The following is a 12,726-nucleotide window of genomic DNA, read 5'->3' as shown; positions in this document are numbered from 1 at the left end:
CTTTGGCCGTAACCTTTACGCGTGCGAACATCACACCGCCCCCACACGATCGCACGAAATTCATAAATGTTCATCAAGACCGTCCCTCGAATATTCAAAAAATATAATTAATAAATAAGCCGCTAACAATACGCAACCAAGAACTATGAAAATTAAAAAAGAGGTGGGGGGGATGCAACACGAGGACTTCCCAGGAGGTCACCCATCCTAGTACTACTCTCGCCCAAACTCGCTTAACTTCGGAGTTCTGATGGGATCCGGTGCATGTGAGTTGGTATGATCGCATCCGTTATTCTATGACTTGTAATTGTATATGACCATTTCTTTGGCCGTAACCTTTACGCGTGCGAACATCACACCGCCCCCACACGATCGCACGAAATTCATAAATGTTCATCAAGACCGTCCCTCGAATATTCAAAAAATATAATTAATAAATAAGCCGCTAACAATACGCAACCAAGAACTATGAAAATTAAAAAAGAGGTGGGGGGGATGCAACACGAGGACTTCCCAGGAGGTCACCCATCCTAGTACTACTCTCGCCCAAACTCGCTTAACTTCGGAGTTCTGATGGGATCCGGTGCATGTGAGTTGGTATGATCGCATCCGTTATTCAATGACTTGTAATTGTATATGACCATTTCTTTGGCCGTAACCTTTACGCGTGCGAACATCACACCGCCCCCACACGATCGCACGAAATTCATAAATGTTCATCAAGACCGTCCCTCGAATATTCAAAAAATATAATTAATAAATAAGCCGCTAACAATACGCAACCAAGAACTATGAAAATTAAAAAAGAGGTGGGGGGGATGCAACACGAGGACTTCCCAGGAGGTCACCCATCCTAGTACTACTCTCGCCCAAACTCGCTTAACTTCGGAGTTCTGATGGGATCCGGTGCATGTGAGTTGGTATGATCGCATCCGTTATTCTATGACGTGTAATTGTATATGACCATTTCTTTGGCCGTAACCTTTACGCGTGCGAACATCACACCGCCCCCACACGATCGCACGAAATTCATAAATGTTCATCAAGACCGTCCCTCGAATATTCAAAAAATATAATTAATAAATAAGCCGTTAACAATACGCAACCAAGAACTATGAAAATTAAAAAAGAGGTGGGGGGGATGCAACACGAGGACTTCCCAGGAGGTCACCCATCCTAGTACTACTCTCGCCCAAACTCGCTTAACTTCGGAGTTCTGATGGGATCCGGTGCATGTGAGTTGGTATGATCGCATCCGTTATTCTATGACGTGTAATTGTATATGACCATTTCTTTGGCCGTAACCTTTACGCGTGCGAACATCACACCGCCCCCACACGATCGCACGAAATTCATAAATGTTCATCAAGACCGTCCCTCGAATATTCAAAAAATATAATTAATAAATAAGCCGCTAACAATACGCAACCAAGAACTATGAAAATTAAAAAAGAGGTGGGGGGGATGCAACACGAGGACTTCCCAGGAGGTCACCCATCCTAGTACTACTCTCGCCCAAACTCGCTTAACTTCGGAGTTCTGATGGGATCCGGTGCATGTGAGTTGGTATGATCGCATCCGTTATTCTATGACGTGTAATTGTATATGACCATTTCTTTGGCCGTAACCTTTACGCGTGCGAACATCACAGCGCCCCCACACGATCGCACGAAATTCATAAATGTTCATCAAGACCGTCCCTCGAATATTCAAAAAATATAATTAATAAATAAGCCGCTAACAATACGCAACCAAGAACTATGAAAATTAAAAAAGAGGTGGGGGGGATGCAACACGAGGACTTCCCAGGAGGTCACCCATCCTAGTACTACTCTCGCCCAAACTCGCTTAACTTCGGAGTTCTGATGGGATCCGGTGCATGTGAGTTGGTATGATCGCATCCGTTATTCTATGACGTGTAATTGTATATGACCATTTCTTTGGCCGTAACCTTTACGCGTGCGAACATCACACCGCCCCCACACGATCGCACGAAATTCATAAATGTTCATCAAGACCGTCCCTCGAATATTCAAAAAATATAATTAATAAATAAGCCGCTAACAATACGCAACCAAGAACTATGAAAATTAAAAAAGAGGTGGGGGGGATGCAACACGAGGACTTCCCAGGAGGTCACCCATCCTAGTACTACTCTCGCCCAAACTCGCTTAACTTCGGAGTTCTGATGGGATCCGGTGCATGTGAGTTGGTATGATCGCATCCGTTATTCTATGACGTGTAATTGTACATGACCATTTCTTTGGCCGTAACCTTTACGCGTGCGAACATCACACCGCCCCCACACGATCGCACGAAATTCATAAATGTTCATCAAGACCGTCCCTCGAATATTCAAAAAATATAATTAATAAATAAGCCGCTAACAATACGCAACCAAGAACTATGAAAATTAAAAAAGAGGTGGGGGGGATGCAACACGAGGACTTCCCAGGAGGTCACCCATCCTAGTACTACTCTCGCCCAAACTCGCTTAACTTCGGAGTTCTGATGGGATCCGGTGCATGTGAGTTGGTATGATCGCATCCGTTATTCTATGACGTGTAATTGTATATGACCATTTCTTTGGCCGTAACCTTTACGCGTGCGAACATCACACCGCCCCCACACGATCGCACGAAATTCATAAATGTTCATCAAGACCGTCCCTCGAATATTCAAAAAATATAATTAATAAATAAGCCGCTAACAATACGCAACCAAGAACTATGAAAATTAAAAAAGAGGTGGGGGGGATGCAACACGAGGACTTCCCAGGAGGTCACCCATCCTAGTACTACTCTCGCCCAAACTCGCTTAACTTCGGAGTTCTGATGGGATCCGGTGCATGTGAGTTGGTATGATCGCATCCGTTATTCTATGACGTGTAATTGTACATGACCATTTCTTTGGCCGTAACCTTTACGCGTGCGAACATCACACCGCCCCCACACGATCGCACGAAATTCATAAATGTTCATCAAGACCGTCCCTCGAATATTCAAAAAATATAATTAATAAATAAGCCGCTAACAATACGCAACCAAGAACTATGAAAATTAAAAAAGAGGTGGGGGGGATGCAACACGAGGACTTCCCAGGAGGTCACCCATCCTAGTACTACTCTCGCCCAAACTCGCTTAACTTCGGAGTTCTGATGGGATCCGGTGCATGTGAGTTGGTATGATCGCATCCGTTATTCTATGACGTGTAATTGTATATGACCATTTCTTTGGCCGTAACCTTTACGCGTGCGAACATCACACCGCCCCCACACGATCGCACGAAATTCATAAATGTTCATCAAGACCGTCCCTCGAATATTCAAAAAATATAATTAATAAATAAGCCGCTAACAATACGCAACCAAGAACTATGAAAATTAAAAAAGAGGTGGGGGGGATGCAACACGAGGACTTCCCAGGAGGTCACCCATCCTAGTACTACTCTCGCCCAAACTCGCTTAACTTCGGAGTTCTGATGGGATCCGGTGCATGTGAGTTGGTATGATCGCATCCGTTATTCTATGACGTGTAATTGTATATGACCATTTCTTTGGCCGTAACCTTTACGCGTGCGAACATCACACCGCCCCCACACGATCGCACGAAATTCATAAATGTTCATCAAGACCGTCCCTCGAATATTCAAAAAATATAATTAATAAATAAGCCGCTAACAATACGCAACCAAGAACTATGAAAATTAAAAAAGAGGTGGGGGGGATGCAACACGAGGACTTCCCAGGAGGTCACCCATCCTAGTACTACTCTCGCCCAAACTCGCTTAACTTCGGAGTTCTGATGGGATCCGGTGCATGTGAGTTGGTATGATCGCATCCGTTATTCTATGACGTGTAATTGTATATGACCATTTCTTTGGCCGTAACCTTTACGCGTGCGAACATCACACCGCCCCCACACGATCGCACGAAATTCATAAATGTTCATCAAGACCGTCCCTCGAATATTCAAAAAATATAATTAATAAATAAGCCGCTAACAATACGCAACCAAGAACTATGAAAATTAAAAAAGAGGTGGGGGGGATGCAACACGAGGACTTCCCAGGAGGTCACCCATCCTAGTACTACTCTCGCCCAAACTCGCTTAACTTCGGAGTTCTGATGGGATCCGGTGCATGTGAGTTGGTATGATCGCATCCGTTATTCTATGACGTGTAATTGTATATGACCATTTCTTTGGCCGTAACCTTTACGCGTGCGAACATCACACCGCCCCCACACGATCGCACGAAATTCATAAATGTTCATCAAGACCGTCCCTCGAATATTCAAAAAATATAATTAATAAATAAGCCGCTAACAATACGCAACCAAGAACTATGAAAATTAAAAAAGAGGTGGGGGGGATGCAACACGAGGACTTCCCAGGAGGTCACCCATCCTAGTACTACTCTCGCCCAAACTCGCTTAACTTCGGAGTTCTGATGGGATCCGGTGCATGTGAGTTGGTATGATCGCATCCGTTATTCTATGACGTGTAATTGTATATGACCATTTCTTTGGCCGTAACCTTTACGCGTGCGAACATCACACCGCCCCCACACGATCGCACGAAATTCATAAATGTTCATCAAGACCGTCCCTCGAATATTCAAAAAATATAATTAATAAATAAGCCGCTAACAATACGCAACCAAGAACTATGAAAATTAAAAAAGAGGTGGGGGGGATGCAACACGAGGACTTCCCAGGAGGTCACCCATCCTAGTACTACTCTCGCCCAAACTCGCTTAACTTCGGAGTTCTGATGGGATCCGGTGCATGTGAGTTGGTATGATCGCATCCGTTATTCTATGACGTGTAATTGTATATGACCATTTCTTTGGCCGTAACCTTTACGCGTGCGAACATCACACCGCCCCCACACGATCGCACGAAATTCATAAATGTTCATCAAGACCGTCCCTCGAATATTCAAAAAATATAATTAATAAATAAGCCGCTAACAATACGCAACCAAGAACTATGAAAATTAAAAAAGAGGTGGGGGGGATGCAACACGAGGACTTCCCAGGAGGTCACCCATCCTAGTACTACTCTCGCCCAAACTCGCTTAACTTCGGAGTTCTGATGGGATCCGGTGCATGTGAGTTGGTATGATCGCATCCGTTATTCTATGACTTGTAATTGTATATGACCATTTCTTTGGCCGTAACCTTTACGCGTGCGAACATCACACCGCCCCCACACGATCGCACGAAATTCATAAATGTTCATCAAGACCGTCCCTCGAATATTCAAAAAATATAATTAATAAATAAGCCGCTAACAATACGCAACCAAGAACTATGAAAATTAAAAAAGAGGTGGGGGGGATGCAACACGAGGACTTCCCAGGAGGTCACCCATCCTAGCACTACTCTCGCCCAAACTCGCTTAACTTCGGAGTTCTGATGGGATCCGGTGCATGTGAGTTGGTATGATCGCATCCGTTATTCTATGACGTGTAATTGTATATGACCATTTCTTTGGCCGTAACCTTTACGCGTGCGAACATCACACCGCCCCCACACGATCGCACGAAATTCATAAATGTTCATCAAGACCGTCCCTCGAATATTCAAAAAATATAATTAATAAATAAGCCGCTAACAATACGCAACCAAGAACTATGAAAATTAAAAAAGAGGTGGGGGGGATGCAACACGAGGACTTCCCAGGAGGTCACCCATCCTAGCACTACTCTCGCCCAAACTCGCTTATCTTCGGAGTTCTGATGGGATCCGGTGCATGTGAATTGGTATGATCGCATCCGTTATTCTATGACGTGTAATTGTATATGACCATTTCTTTGGCCGTAACCTTTACGCGTGCGAACATCACACCGCCCCCACACGATCGCACGAAATTCATAAATGTTCATCAAGACCGTCCCTCGAATATTCAAAAAATATAATTAATAAATAAGCCGCTAACAATACGCAACCAAGAACTATGAAAATTAAAAAAGAGGTGGGGGGGATGCAACACGAGGACTTCCCAGGAGGTCACCCATCCTAGTACTACTCTCGCCCAAACTCGCTTAACTTCGGAGTTCTGATGGGATCCGGTGCATGTGAGTTGGTATGATCGCATCCGTTATTCTATGACGTGTAATTGTATATGACCATTTCTTTGGCCGTAACCTTTACGCGTGCGAACATCACACCGCCCCCACACGATCGCACGAAATTCATAAATGTTCATCAAGACCGTCCCTCGAATATTCAAAAAATATAATTAATAAATAAGCCGCTAACAATACGCAACCAAGAACTATGAAAATTAAAAAAGAGGTGGGGGGGAAGCAACACGAGGACTTCCCAGGAGGTCACCCATCCTAGTACTACTCTCGCCCAAACTCGCTTAACTTCGGAGTTCTGATGGGATCCGGTGCATGTGAGTTGGTATGATCGCATCCGTTATTCTATGACGTGTAATTGTATATGACCATTTCTTTGGCCGTAACCTTTACGCGTGCGAACATCACACCGCCCCCACACGATCGCACGAAATTCATAAATGTTCATCAAGACCGTCCCTCGAATATTCAAAAAATATAATTAATAAATAAGCCGCTAACAATACGCAACCAAGAACTATGAAAATTAAAAAAGAGGTGGGGGGGATGCAACACGAGGACTTCCCAGGAGGTCACCCATCCTAGTACTACTCTCGCCCAAACTCGCTTCACTTCGGAGTTCTGATGGGATCCGGTGCATGTGAGTTGGTATGATCGCATCCGTTATTCTATGACTTGTAATTGTATATGACCATTTCTTTGGCCGTAACCTTTACGCGTGCGAACATGGTATGATCGCATCCGTTATTCTATGACGTGTAATTGTATATGACCATTTCTTTGGCCGTAACCTTTACGCGTGCGAACATCACACCGCCCCCACACGATCGCACGAAATTCATAAATGTTCATCAAGACCGTCCCTCGATTATTCAAAAAATATAATTAATAAATAAGCCGCTAACAATACGCAACCAAGAACTATGAAAATTAAAAAAGAGGTGGGGGGGATGCAACACGAGGACTTCCCAGGAGGTCACCCATCCTAGCACTACTCTCGCCCAAACTCGCTTAACTTCGGAGTTCTGATGGGATCCGGTGCATGTGAGTTGGTATGATCGCATCCGTTATTCTATGACGTGTAATTGTATATGACCATTTCTTTGGCCGTAACCTTTACGCGTGCGAACATCACACCGCCCCCACACGATCGCACGAAATTCATAAATGTTCATCAAGACCGTCCCTCGAATATTCAAAAAATATAATTAATAAATAAGCCGCTAACAATACGCAACCAAGAACTATGAAAATTAAAAAAGAGGTGGGGGGGATGCAACACGAGGACTTCCCAGGAGGTCACCCATCCTAGTACTACTCTCGCCCAAACTCGCTTAACTTCGGAGTTCTGATGGGATCCGGTGCATGTGAGTTGGTATGATCGCATCCGTTATTCTATGACGTGTAATTGTATATGACCATTTCTTTGGCCGTAACCTTTACGCGTGCGAACATCACACCGCCCCCACACGATCGCACGAAATTCATAAATGTTCATCAAGACCGTCCCTCGAATATTCAAAAAATATAATTAATAAATAAGCCGCTAACAATACGCAACCAAGAACTATGAAAATTAAAAAAGAGGTGGGGGGGATGCAACACGAGGACTTCCCAGGAGGTCACCCATCCTAGTACTACTCTCGCCCAAACTCGCTTAACTTCGGAGTTCTGATGGGATCCGGTGCATGTGAGTTGGTATGATCGCATCCGTTATTCTATGACGTGTAATTGTATATGACCATTTCTTTGGCCGTAACCTTTACGCGTGCGAACATCACACCGCCCCCACACGATCGCACGAAATTCATAAATGTTCATCAAGACCGTCCCTCGAATATTCAAAAAATATAATTAATAAATAAGCCGCTAACAATACGCAACCAAGAACTATGAAAATTAAAAAAGAGGTGGGGGGGATGCAACACGAGGACTTCCCAGGAGGTCACCCATCCTAGTACTACTCTCGCCCAAACTCGCTTAACTTCGGAGTTCTGATGGGATCCGGTGCATGTGAGTTGGTATGATCGCATCCGTTATTCTATGACGTGTAATTGTATATGACCATTTCTTTGGCCGTAACCTTTACGCGTGCGAACATCACACCGCCCCCACACGATCGCACGAAATTCATAAATGTTCATCAAGACCGTCCCTCGAATATTCAAAAAATATAATTAATAAATAAGCCGCTAACAATACGCAACCAAGAACTATGAAAATTAAAAAAGAGGTGGGGGGGATGCAACACGAGGACTTCCCAGGAGGTCACCCATCCTAGTACTACTCTCGCCCAAACTCGCTTAACTTCGGAGTTCTGATGGGATCCGGTGCATGTGAGTTGGTATGATCGCATCCGTTATTCTATGACGTGTAATTGTATATGACCATTTCTTTGGCCGTAACCTTTACGCGTGCGAACATCACACCGCCCCCACACGATCGCACGAAATTCATAAATGTTCATCAAGACCGTCCCTCGAATATTCAAAAAATATAATTAATAAATAAGCCGCTAACAATACGCAACCAAGAACTATGAAAATTAAAAAAGAGGTGGGGGGGATGCAACACGAGGACTTCCCAGGAGGTCACCCATCCTAGCACTACTCTCGCCCAAACTCGCTTAACTTCGGAGTTCTGATGGGATCCGGTGCATGTGAGTTGGTATGATCGCATCCGTTATTCTATGACGTGTAATTGTATATGACCATTTCTTTGGCCGTAACCTTTACGCGTGCGAACATCACACCGCCCCCACACGATCGCACGAAATTCATAAATGTTCATCAAGACCGTCCCTCGAATATTCAAAAAATATAATTAATAAATAAGCCGCTAACAATACGCAACCAAGAACTATGAAAATTAAAAAAGAGGTGGGGGGGATGCAACACGAGGACTTCCCAGGAGGTCACCCATCCTAGTACTACTCTCGCCCAAACTCGCTTAACTTCGGAGTTCTGATGGGATCCGGTGCATGTGAGTTGGTATGATCGCATCCGTTATTCTATGACGTGTAATTGTATATGACCATTTCTTTGGCCGTAACCTTTACGCGTGCGAACATCACACCGCCCCCACACGATCGCACGAAATTCATAAATGTTCATCAAGACCGTCCCTCGAATATTCAAAAAATATAATTAATAAATAAGCCGCTAACAATACGCAACCAAGAACTATGAAAATTAAAAAAGAGGTGGGGGGGATGCAACACGAGGACTTCCCAGGAGGTCACCCATCCTAGTACTACTCTCGCCCAAACTCGCTTAACTTCGGAGTTCTGATGGGATCCGGTGCATGTGAGTTGGTATGATCGCATCCGTTATTCTATGACGTGTAATTGTATATGACCATTTCTTTGGCCGTAACCTTTACGCGTGCGAACATCACACCGCCCCCACACGATCGCACGAAATTCATAAATGTTCATCAAGACCGTCCCTCGAATATTCAAAAAATATAATTAATAAATAAGCCGCTAACAATACGCAACCAAGAACTATGAAAATTAAAAAAGAGGTGGGGGGGATGCAACACGAGGACTTCCCAGGAGGTCACCCATCCTAGTACTACTCTCGCCCAAACTCGCTTAACTTCGGAGTTCTGATGGGATCCGGTGCATGTGAGTTGGTATGATCGCATCCGTTATTCTATGACGTGTAATTGTATATGACCATTTCTTTGGCCGTAACCTTTACGCGTGCGAACATCACACCGCCCCCACACGATCGCACGAAATTCATAAATGTTCATCAAGACCGTCCCTCGAATATTCAAAAAATATAATTAATAAATAAGCCGCTAACAATACGCAACCAAGAACTATGAAAATTAAAAAAGAGGTGGGGGGGATGCAACACGAGGACTTCCCAGGAGGTCACCCATCCTAGTACTACTCTCGCCCAAACTCGCTTAACTTCGGAGTTCTGATGGGATCCGGTGCATGTGAGTTGGTATGATCGCATCCGTTATTCTATGACGTGTAATTGTATATGACCATTTCTTTGGCCGTAACCTTTACGCGTGCGAACATCACACCGCCCCCACACGATCGCACGAAATTCATAAATGTTCATCAAGACCGTCCCTCGAATATTCAAAAAATATAATTAATAAATAAGCCGCTAACAATACGCAACCAAGAACTATGAAAATTAAAAAAGAGGTGGGGGGGATGCAACACGAGGACTTCCCAGGAGGTCACCCATCCTAGTACTACTCTCGCCCAAACTCGCTTAACTTCGGAGTTCTGATGGGATCCGGTGCATGTGAGTTGGTATGATCGCATCCGTTATTCTATGACGTGTAATTGTATATGACCATTTCTTTGGCCGTAACCTTTACGCGTGCGAACATCACACCGCCCCCACACGATCGCACGAAATTCATAAATGTTCATCAAGACCGTCCCTCGAATATTCAAAAAATATAATTAATAAATAAGCCGCTAACAATACGCAACCAAGAACTATGAAAATTAAAAAAGAGGTGGGGGGGATGCAACACGAGGACTTCCCAGGAGGTCACCCATCCTAGTACTACTCTCGCCCAAACTCGCTTAACTTCGGAGTTCTGATGGGATCCGGTGCATGTGAGTTGGTATGATCGCATCCGTTATTCTATGACGTGTAATTGTATATGACCATTTCTTTGGCCGTAACCTTTACGCGTGCGAACATCACACCGCCCCCACACGATCGCACGAAATTCATAAATGTTCATCAAGACCGTCCCTCGAATATTCAAAAAATATAATTAATAAATAAGCCGCTAACAATACGCAACCAAGAACTATGAAAATTAAAAAAGAGGTGGGGGGGATGCAACACGAGGACTTCCCAGGAGGTCACCCATCCTAGTACTACTCTCGCCCAAACTCGCTTAACTTCGGAGTTCAGATGGGATCCGGTGCATGTGAGTTGGTATGATCGCATCCGTTATTCTATGACGTGTAATTGTATATGACCATTTCTTTGGCCGTAACCTTTACGCGTGCGAACATCACACCGCCCCCACACGATCGCACGAAATTCATAAATGTTCATCAAGACCGTCCCTCGAATATTCAAAAAATATAATTAATAAATAAGCCGCTAACAATACGCAACCAAGAACTATGAAAATTAAAAAAGAGGTGGGGGGGATGCAACACGAGGACTTCCCAGGAGGTCACCCATCCTAGTACTACTCTCGCCCAAACTCGCTTAACTTCGGAGTTCTGATGGGATCCGGTGCATGTGAGTTGGTATGATCGCATCCGTTATTCTATGACGTGTAATTGTATATGACCATTTCTTTGGCCGTAACCTTTACGCGTGCGAACATCACACCGCCCCCACACGATCGCACGAAATTCATAAATGTTCATCAAGACCGTCCCTCGAATATTCAAAAAATATAATTAATAAATAAGCCGCTAACAATACGCAACCAAGAACTATGAAAATTAAAAAAGAGGTGGGGGGGATGCAACACGAGGACTTCCCAGGAGGTCACCCATCCTAGTACTACTCTCGCCCAAACTCGCTTAACTTCGGAGTTCTGATGGGATCCGGTGCATGTGAGTTGGTATGATCGCATCCGTTATTCTATGACGTGTAATTGTATATGACCATTTCTTTGGCCGTAACCTTTACGCGTGCGAACATCACACCGCCCCCACACGATCGCACGAAATTCATAAATGTTCATCAAGACCGTCCCTCGAATATTCAAAAAATATAATTAATAAATAAGCCGCTAACAATACGCAACCAAGAACTATGAAAATTAAAAAAGAGGTGGGGGGGATGCAACACGAGGACTTCCCAGGAGGTCACCCATCCTAGTACTACTCTCGCCCAAACTCGCTTAACTTCGGAGTTCTGATGGGATCCGGTGCATGTGAGTTGGTATGATCGCATCCGTTATTCTATGACGTGTAATTGTATATGACCATTTCTTTGGCCGTAACCTTTACGCGTGCGAACATCACACCGCCCCCACACGATCGCACGAAATTCATAAATGTTCATCAAGACCGTCCCTCGAATATTCAAAAAATATAATTAATAAATAAGCCGCTAACAATACGCAACCAAGAACTATGAAAATTAAAAAAGAGGTGGGGGGGATGCAACACGAGGACTTCCCAGGAGGTCACCCATCCTAGTACTACTCTCGCCCAAACTCGCTTAACTTCGGAGTTCTGATGGGATCCGGTGCATGTGAGTTGGTATGATCGCATCCGTTATTCTATGACGTGTAATTGTATATGACCATTTCTTTGGCCGTAACCTTTACGCGTGCGAACATCACACCGCCCCCACACGATCGCACGAAATTCATAAATGTTCATCAAGACCGTCCCTCGAATATTCAAAAAATATAATTAATAAATAAGCCGCTAACAATACGCAACCAAGAACTATGAAAATTAAAAAAGAGGTGGGGGGGATGCAACACGAGGACTTCCCAGGAGGTCACCCATCCTAGTACTACTCTCGCCCAAACTCGCTTAACTTCGGAGTTCTGATGGGATCCGGTGCATGTGAGTTGGTATGATCGCATCCGTTATTCTATGACGTGTAATTGTATATGACCATTTCTTTGGCCGTAACCTTTACGCGTGCGAACATCACACCGCCCCCACACG

The 12,726-nt window shown here is 44.3% G+C and overlaps 39 non-coding genes across 39 annotated transcripts; all 39 read right to left on the bottom strand.

Annotated features, from left to right (window-relative positions):
• Positions 1-169: 169 nt before the first annotated feature.
• LOC126620356 (5S ribosomal RNA) lies at positions 170-288 on the bottom strand. Its single transcript, XR_007622398.1, has one exon. It is a non-coding gene; the product is annotated as a 5S ribosomal RNA (ribosomal RNA).
• Positions 289-492: 204 nt separating this feature from the next.
• LOC126620355 (5S ribosomal RNA) lies at positions 493-611 on the bottom strand. Its single transcript, XR_007622397.1, has one exon. It is a non-coding gene; the product is annotated as a 5S ribosomal RNA (ribosomal RNA).
• A 204-nt stretch (positions 612-815) lies between these two features.
• On the bottom strand, positions 816-934 carry LOC126620354 (5S ribosomal RNA). The gene has a single exon (XR_007622396.1). It is a non-coding gene; the product is annotated as a 5S ribosomal RNA (ribosomal RNA).
• Positions 935-1,138: 204 nt separating this feature from the next.
• LOC126620351 (5S ribosomal RNA) lies at positions 1,139-1,257 on the bottom strand. Its single transcript, XR_007622394.1, has one exon. It is a non-coding gene; the product is annotated as a 5S ribosomal RNA (ribosomal RNA).
• Positions 1,258-1,461: 204 nt separating this feature from the next.
• Positions 1,462-1,580, bottom strand: LOC126620350 (5S ribosomal RNA). The gene has a single exon (XR_007622393.1). It is a non-coding gene; the product is annotated as a 5S ribosomal RNA (ribosomal RNA).
• A 204-nt stretch (positions 1,581-1,784) lies between these two features.
• LOC126620349 (5S ribosomal RNA) lies at positions 1,785-1,903 on the bottom strand. The gene has a single exon (XR_007622392.1). It is a non-coding gene; the product is annotated as a 5S ribosomal RNA (ribosomal RNA).
• A 204-nt stretch (positions 1,904-2,107) lies between these two features.
• LOC126620348 (5S ribosomal RNA) lies at positions 2,108-2,226 on the bottom strand. The gene has a single exon (XR_007622391.1). It is a non-coding gene; the product is annotated as a 5S ribosomal RNA (ribosomal RNA).
• A 204-nt stretch (positions 2,227-2,430) lies between these two features.
• Positions 2,431-2,549, bottom strand: LOC126620347 (5S ribosomal RNA). Its single transcript, XR_007622390.1, has one exon. It is a non-coding gene; the product is annotated as a 5S ribosomal RNA (ribosomal RNA).
• Positions 2,550-2,753: 204 nt separating this feature from the next.
• On the bottom strand, positions 2,754-2,872 carry LOC126620346 (5S ribosomal RNA). Its single transcript, XR_007622389.1, has one exon. It is a non-coding gene; the product is annotated as a 5S ribosomal RNA (ribosomal RNA).
• A 204-nt stretch (positions 2,873-3,076) lies between these two features.
• Positions 3,077-3,195, bottom strand: LOC126620345 (5S ribosomal RNA). Its single transcript, XR_007622388.1, has one exon. It is a non-coding gene; the product is annotated as a 5S ribosomal RNA (ribosomal RNA).
• Positions 3,196-3,399: 204 nt separating this feature from the next.
• LOC126620344 (5S ribosomal RNA) lies at positions 3,400-3,518 on the bottom strand. The gene has a single exon (XR_007622387.1). It is a non-coding gene; the product is annotated as a 5S ribosomal RNA (ribosomal RNA).
• A 204-nt stretch (positions 3,519-3,722) lies between these two features.
• LOC126620343 (5S ribosomal RNA) lies at positions 3,723-3,841 on the bottom strand. Its single transcript, XR_007622386.1, has one exon. It is a non-coding gene; the product is annotated as a 5S ribosomal RNA (ribosomal RNA).
• A 204-nt stretch (positions 3,842-4,045) lies between these two features.
• On the bottom strand, positions 4,046-4,164 carry LOC126620342 (5S ribosomal RNA). The gene has a single exon (XR_007622385.1). It is a non-coding gene; the product is annotated as a 5S ribosomal RNA (ribosomal RNA).
• A 204-nt stretch (positions 4,165-4,368) lies between these two features.
• On the bottom strand, positions 4,369-4,487 carry LOC126620340 (5S ribosomal RNA). The gene has a single exon (XR_007622383.1). It is a non-coding gene; the product is annotated as a 5S ribosomal RNA (ribosomal RNA).
• Positions 4,488-4,691: 204 nt separating this feature from the next.
• LOC126620339 (5S ribosomal RNA) lies at positions 4,692-4,810 on the bottom strand. Its single transcript, XR_007622382.1, has one exon. It is a non-coding gene; the product is annotated as a 5S ribosomal RNA (ribosomal RNA).
• A 204-nt stretch (positions 4,811-5,014) lies between these two features.
• Positions 5,015-5,133, bottom strand: LOC126620338 (5S ribosomal RNA). Its single transcript, XR_007622381.1, has one exon. It is a non-coding gene; the product is annotated as a 5S ribosomal RNA (ribosomal RNA).
• A 204-nt stretch (positions 5,134-5,337) lies between these two features.
• On the bottom strand, positions 5,338-5,456 carry LOC126620444 (5S ribosomal RNA). The gene has a single exon (XR_007622482.1). It is a non-coding gene; the product is annotated as a 5S ribosomal RNA (ribosomal RNA).
• A 204-nt stretch (positions 5,457-5,660) lies between these two features.
• LOC126620468 (5S ribosomal RNA) lies at positions 5,661-5,779 on the bottom strand. The gene has a single exon (XR_007622505.1). It is a non-coding gene; the product is annotated as a 5S ribosomal RNA (ribosomal RNA).
• A 204-nt stretch (positions 5,780-5,983) lies between these two features.
• LOC126620336 (5S ribosomal RNA) lies at positions 5,984-6,102 on the bottom strand. The gene has a single exon (XR_007622380.1). It is a non-coding gene; the product is annotated as a 5S ribosomal RNA (ribosomal RNA).
• A 204-nt stretch (positions 6,103-6,306) lies between these two features.
• On the bottom strand, positions 6,307-6,425 carry LOC126620418 (5S ribosomal RNA). Its single transcript, XR_007622457.1, has one exon. It is a non-coding gene; the product is annotated as a 5S ribosomal RNA (ribosomal RNA).
• A 204-nt stretch (positions 6,426-6,629) lies between these two features.
• On the bottom strand, positions 6,630-6,748 carry LOC126620417 (5S ribosomal RNA). The gene has a single exon (XR_007622456.1). It is a non-coding gene; the product is annotated as a 5S ribosomal RNA (ribosomal RNA).
• A 285-nt stretch (positions 6,749-7,033) lies between these two features.
• On the bottom strand, positions 7,034-7,152 carry LOC126620443 (5S ribosomal RNA). Its single transcript, XR_007622481.1, has one exon. It is a non-coding gene; the product is annotated as a 5S ribosomal RNA (ribosomal RNA).
• A 204-nt stretch (positions 7,153-7,356) lies between these two features.
• On the bottom strand, positions 7,357-7,475 carry LOC126620335 (5S ribosomal RNA). Its single transcript, XR_007622379.1, has one exon. It is a non-coding gene; the product is annotated as a 5S ribosomal RNA (ribosomal RNA).
• Positions 7,476-7,679: 204 nt separating this feature from the next.
• LOC126620334 (5S ribosomal RNA) lies at positions 7,680-7,798 on the bottom strand. The gene has a single exon (XR_007622378.1). It is a non-coding gene; the product is annotated as a 5S ribosomal RNA (ribosomal RNA).
• Positions 7,799-8,002: 204 nt separating this feature from the next.
• Positions 8,003-8,121, bottom strand: LOC126620333 (5S ribosomal RNA). Its single transcript, XR_007622377.1, has one exon. It is a non-coding gene; the product is annotated as a 5S ribosomal RNA (ribosomal RNA).
• Positions 8,122-8,325: 204 nt separating this feature from the next.
• Positions 8,326-8,444, bottom strand: LOC126620332 (5S ribosomal RNA). The gene has a single exon (XR_007622376.1). It is a non-coding gene; the product is annotated as a 5S ribosomal RNA (ribosomal RNA).
• A 204-nt stretch (positions 8,445-8,648) lies between these two features.
• LOC126620442 (5S ribosomal RNA) lies at positions 8,649-8,767 on the bottom strand. The gene has a single exon (XR_007622480.1). It is a non-coding gene; the product is annotated as a 5S ribosomal RNA (ribosomal RNA).
• Positions 8,768-8,971: 204 nt separating this feature from the next.
• LOC126620331 (5S ribosomal RNA) lies at positions 8,972-9,090 on the bottom strand. Its single transcript, XR_007622374.1, has one exon. It is a non-coding gene; the product is annotated as a 5S ribosomal RNA (ribosomal RNA).
• A 204-nt stretch (positions 9,091-9,294) lies between these two features.
• On the bottom strand, positions 9,295-9,413 carry LOC126620330 (5S ribosomal RNA). Its single transcript, XR_007622373.1, has one exon. It is a non-coding gene; the product is annotated as a 5S ribosomal RNA (ribosomal RNA).
• A 204-nt stretch (positions 9,414-9,617) lies between these two features.
• LOC126620328 (5S ribosomal RNA) lies at positions 9,618-9,736 on the bottom strand. The gene has a single exon (XR_007622371.1). It is a non-coding gene; the product is annotated as a 5S ribosomal RNA (ribosomal RNA).
• Positions 9,737-9,940: 204 nt separating this feature from the next.
• On the bottom strand, positions 9,941-10,059 carry LOC126620327 (5S ribosomal RNA). The gene has a single exon (XR_007622370.1). It is a non-coding gene; the product is annotated as a 5S ribosomal RNA (ribosomal RNA).
• Positions 10,060-10,263: 204 nt separating this feature from the next.
• On the bottom strand, positions 10,264-10,382 carry LOC126620326 (5S ribosomal RNA). Its single transcript, XR_007622369.1, has one exon. It is a non-coding gene; the product is annotated as a 5S ribosomal RNA (ribosomal RNA).
• Positions 10,383-10,586: 204 nt separating this feature from the next.
• LOC126620325 (5S ribosomal RNA) lies at positions 10,587-10,705 on the bottom strand. Its single transcript, XR_007622368.1, has one exon. It is a non-coding gene; the product is annotated as a 5S ribosomal RNA (ribosomal RNA).
• A 204-nt stretch (positions 10,706-10,909) lies between these two features.
• Positions 10,910-11,028, bottom strand: LOC126620399 (5S ribosomal RNA). The gene has a single exon (XR_007622439.1). It is a non-coding gene; the product is annotated as a 5S ribosomal RNA (ribosomal RNA).
• Positions 11,029-11,232: 204 nt separating this feature from the next.
• Positions 11,233-11,351, bottom strand: LOC126620324 (5S ribosomal RNA). The gene has a single exon (XR_007622367.1). It is a non-coding gene; the product is annotated as a 5S ribosomal RNA (ribosomal RNA).
• A 204-nt stretch (positions 11,352-11,555) lies between these two features.
• LOC126620323 (5S ribosomal RNA) lies at positions 11,556-11,674 on the bottom strand. The gene has a single exon (XR_007622366.1). It is a non-coding gene; the product is annotated as a 5S ribosomal RNA (ribosomal RNA).
• Positions 11,675-11,878: 204 nt separating this feature from the next.
• Positions 11,879-11,997, bottom strand: LOC126620322 (5S ribosomal RNA). The gene has a single exon (XR_007622365.1). It is a non-coding gene; the product is annotated as a 5S ribosomal RNA (ribosomal RNA).
• Positions 11,998-12,201: 204 nt separating this feature from the next.
• Positions 12,202-12,320, bottom strand: LOC126620320 (5S ribosomal RNA). Its single transcript, XR_007622364.1, has one exon. It is a non-coding gene; the product is annotated as a 5S ribosomal RNA (ribosomal RNA).
• Positions 12,321-12,524: 204 nt separating this feature from the next.
• Positions 12,525-12,643, bottom strand: LOC126620319 (5S ribosomal RNA). Its single transcript, XR_007622363.1, has one exon. It is a non-coding gene; the product is annotated as a 5S ribosomal RNA (ribosomal RNA).
• Between the last annotated feature and the right edge of the window lie 83 nt (positions 12,644-12,726).

This window comes from Malus sylvestris, chromosome 4 (assembly GCF_916048215.2).
Source record: "Malus sylvestris chromosome 4, drMalSylv7.2, whole genome shotgun sequence".
NCBI classification, from domain to species: domain Eukaryota; kingdom Viridiplantae; phylum Streptophyta; class Magnoliopsida; order Rosales; family Rosaceae; genus Malus; species Malus sylvestris.
Note: the sequence above shows the minus strand (reverse complement) of the source record. Positions and strands in the feature narration are given on the sequence as shown.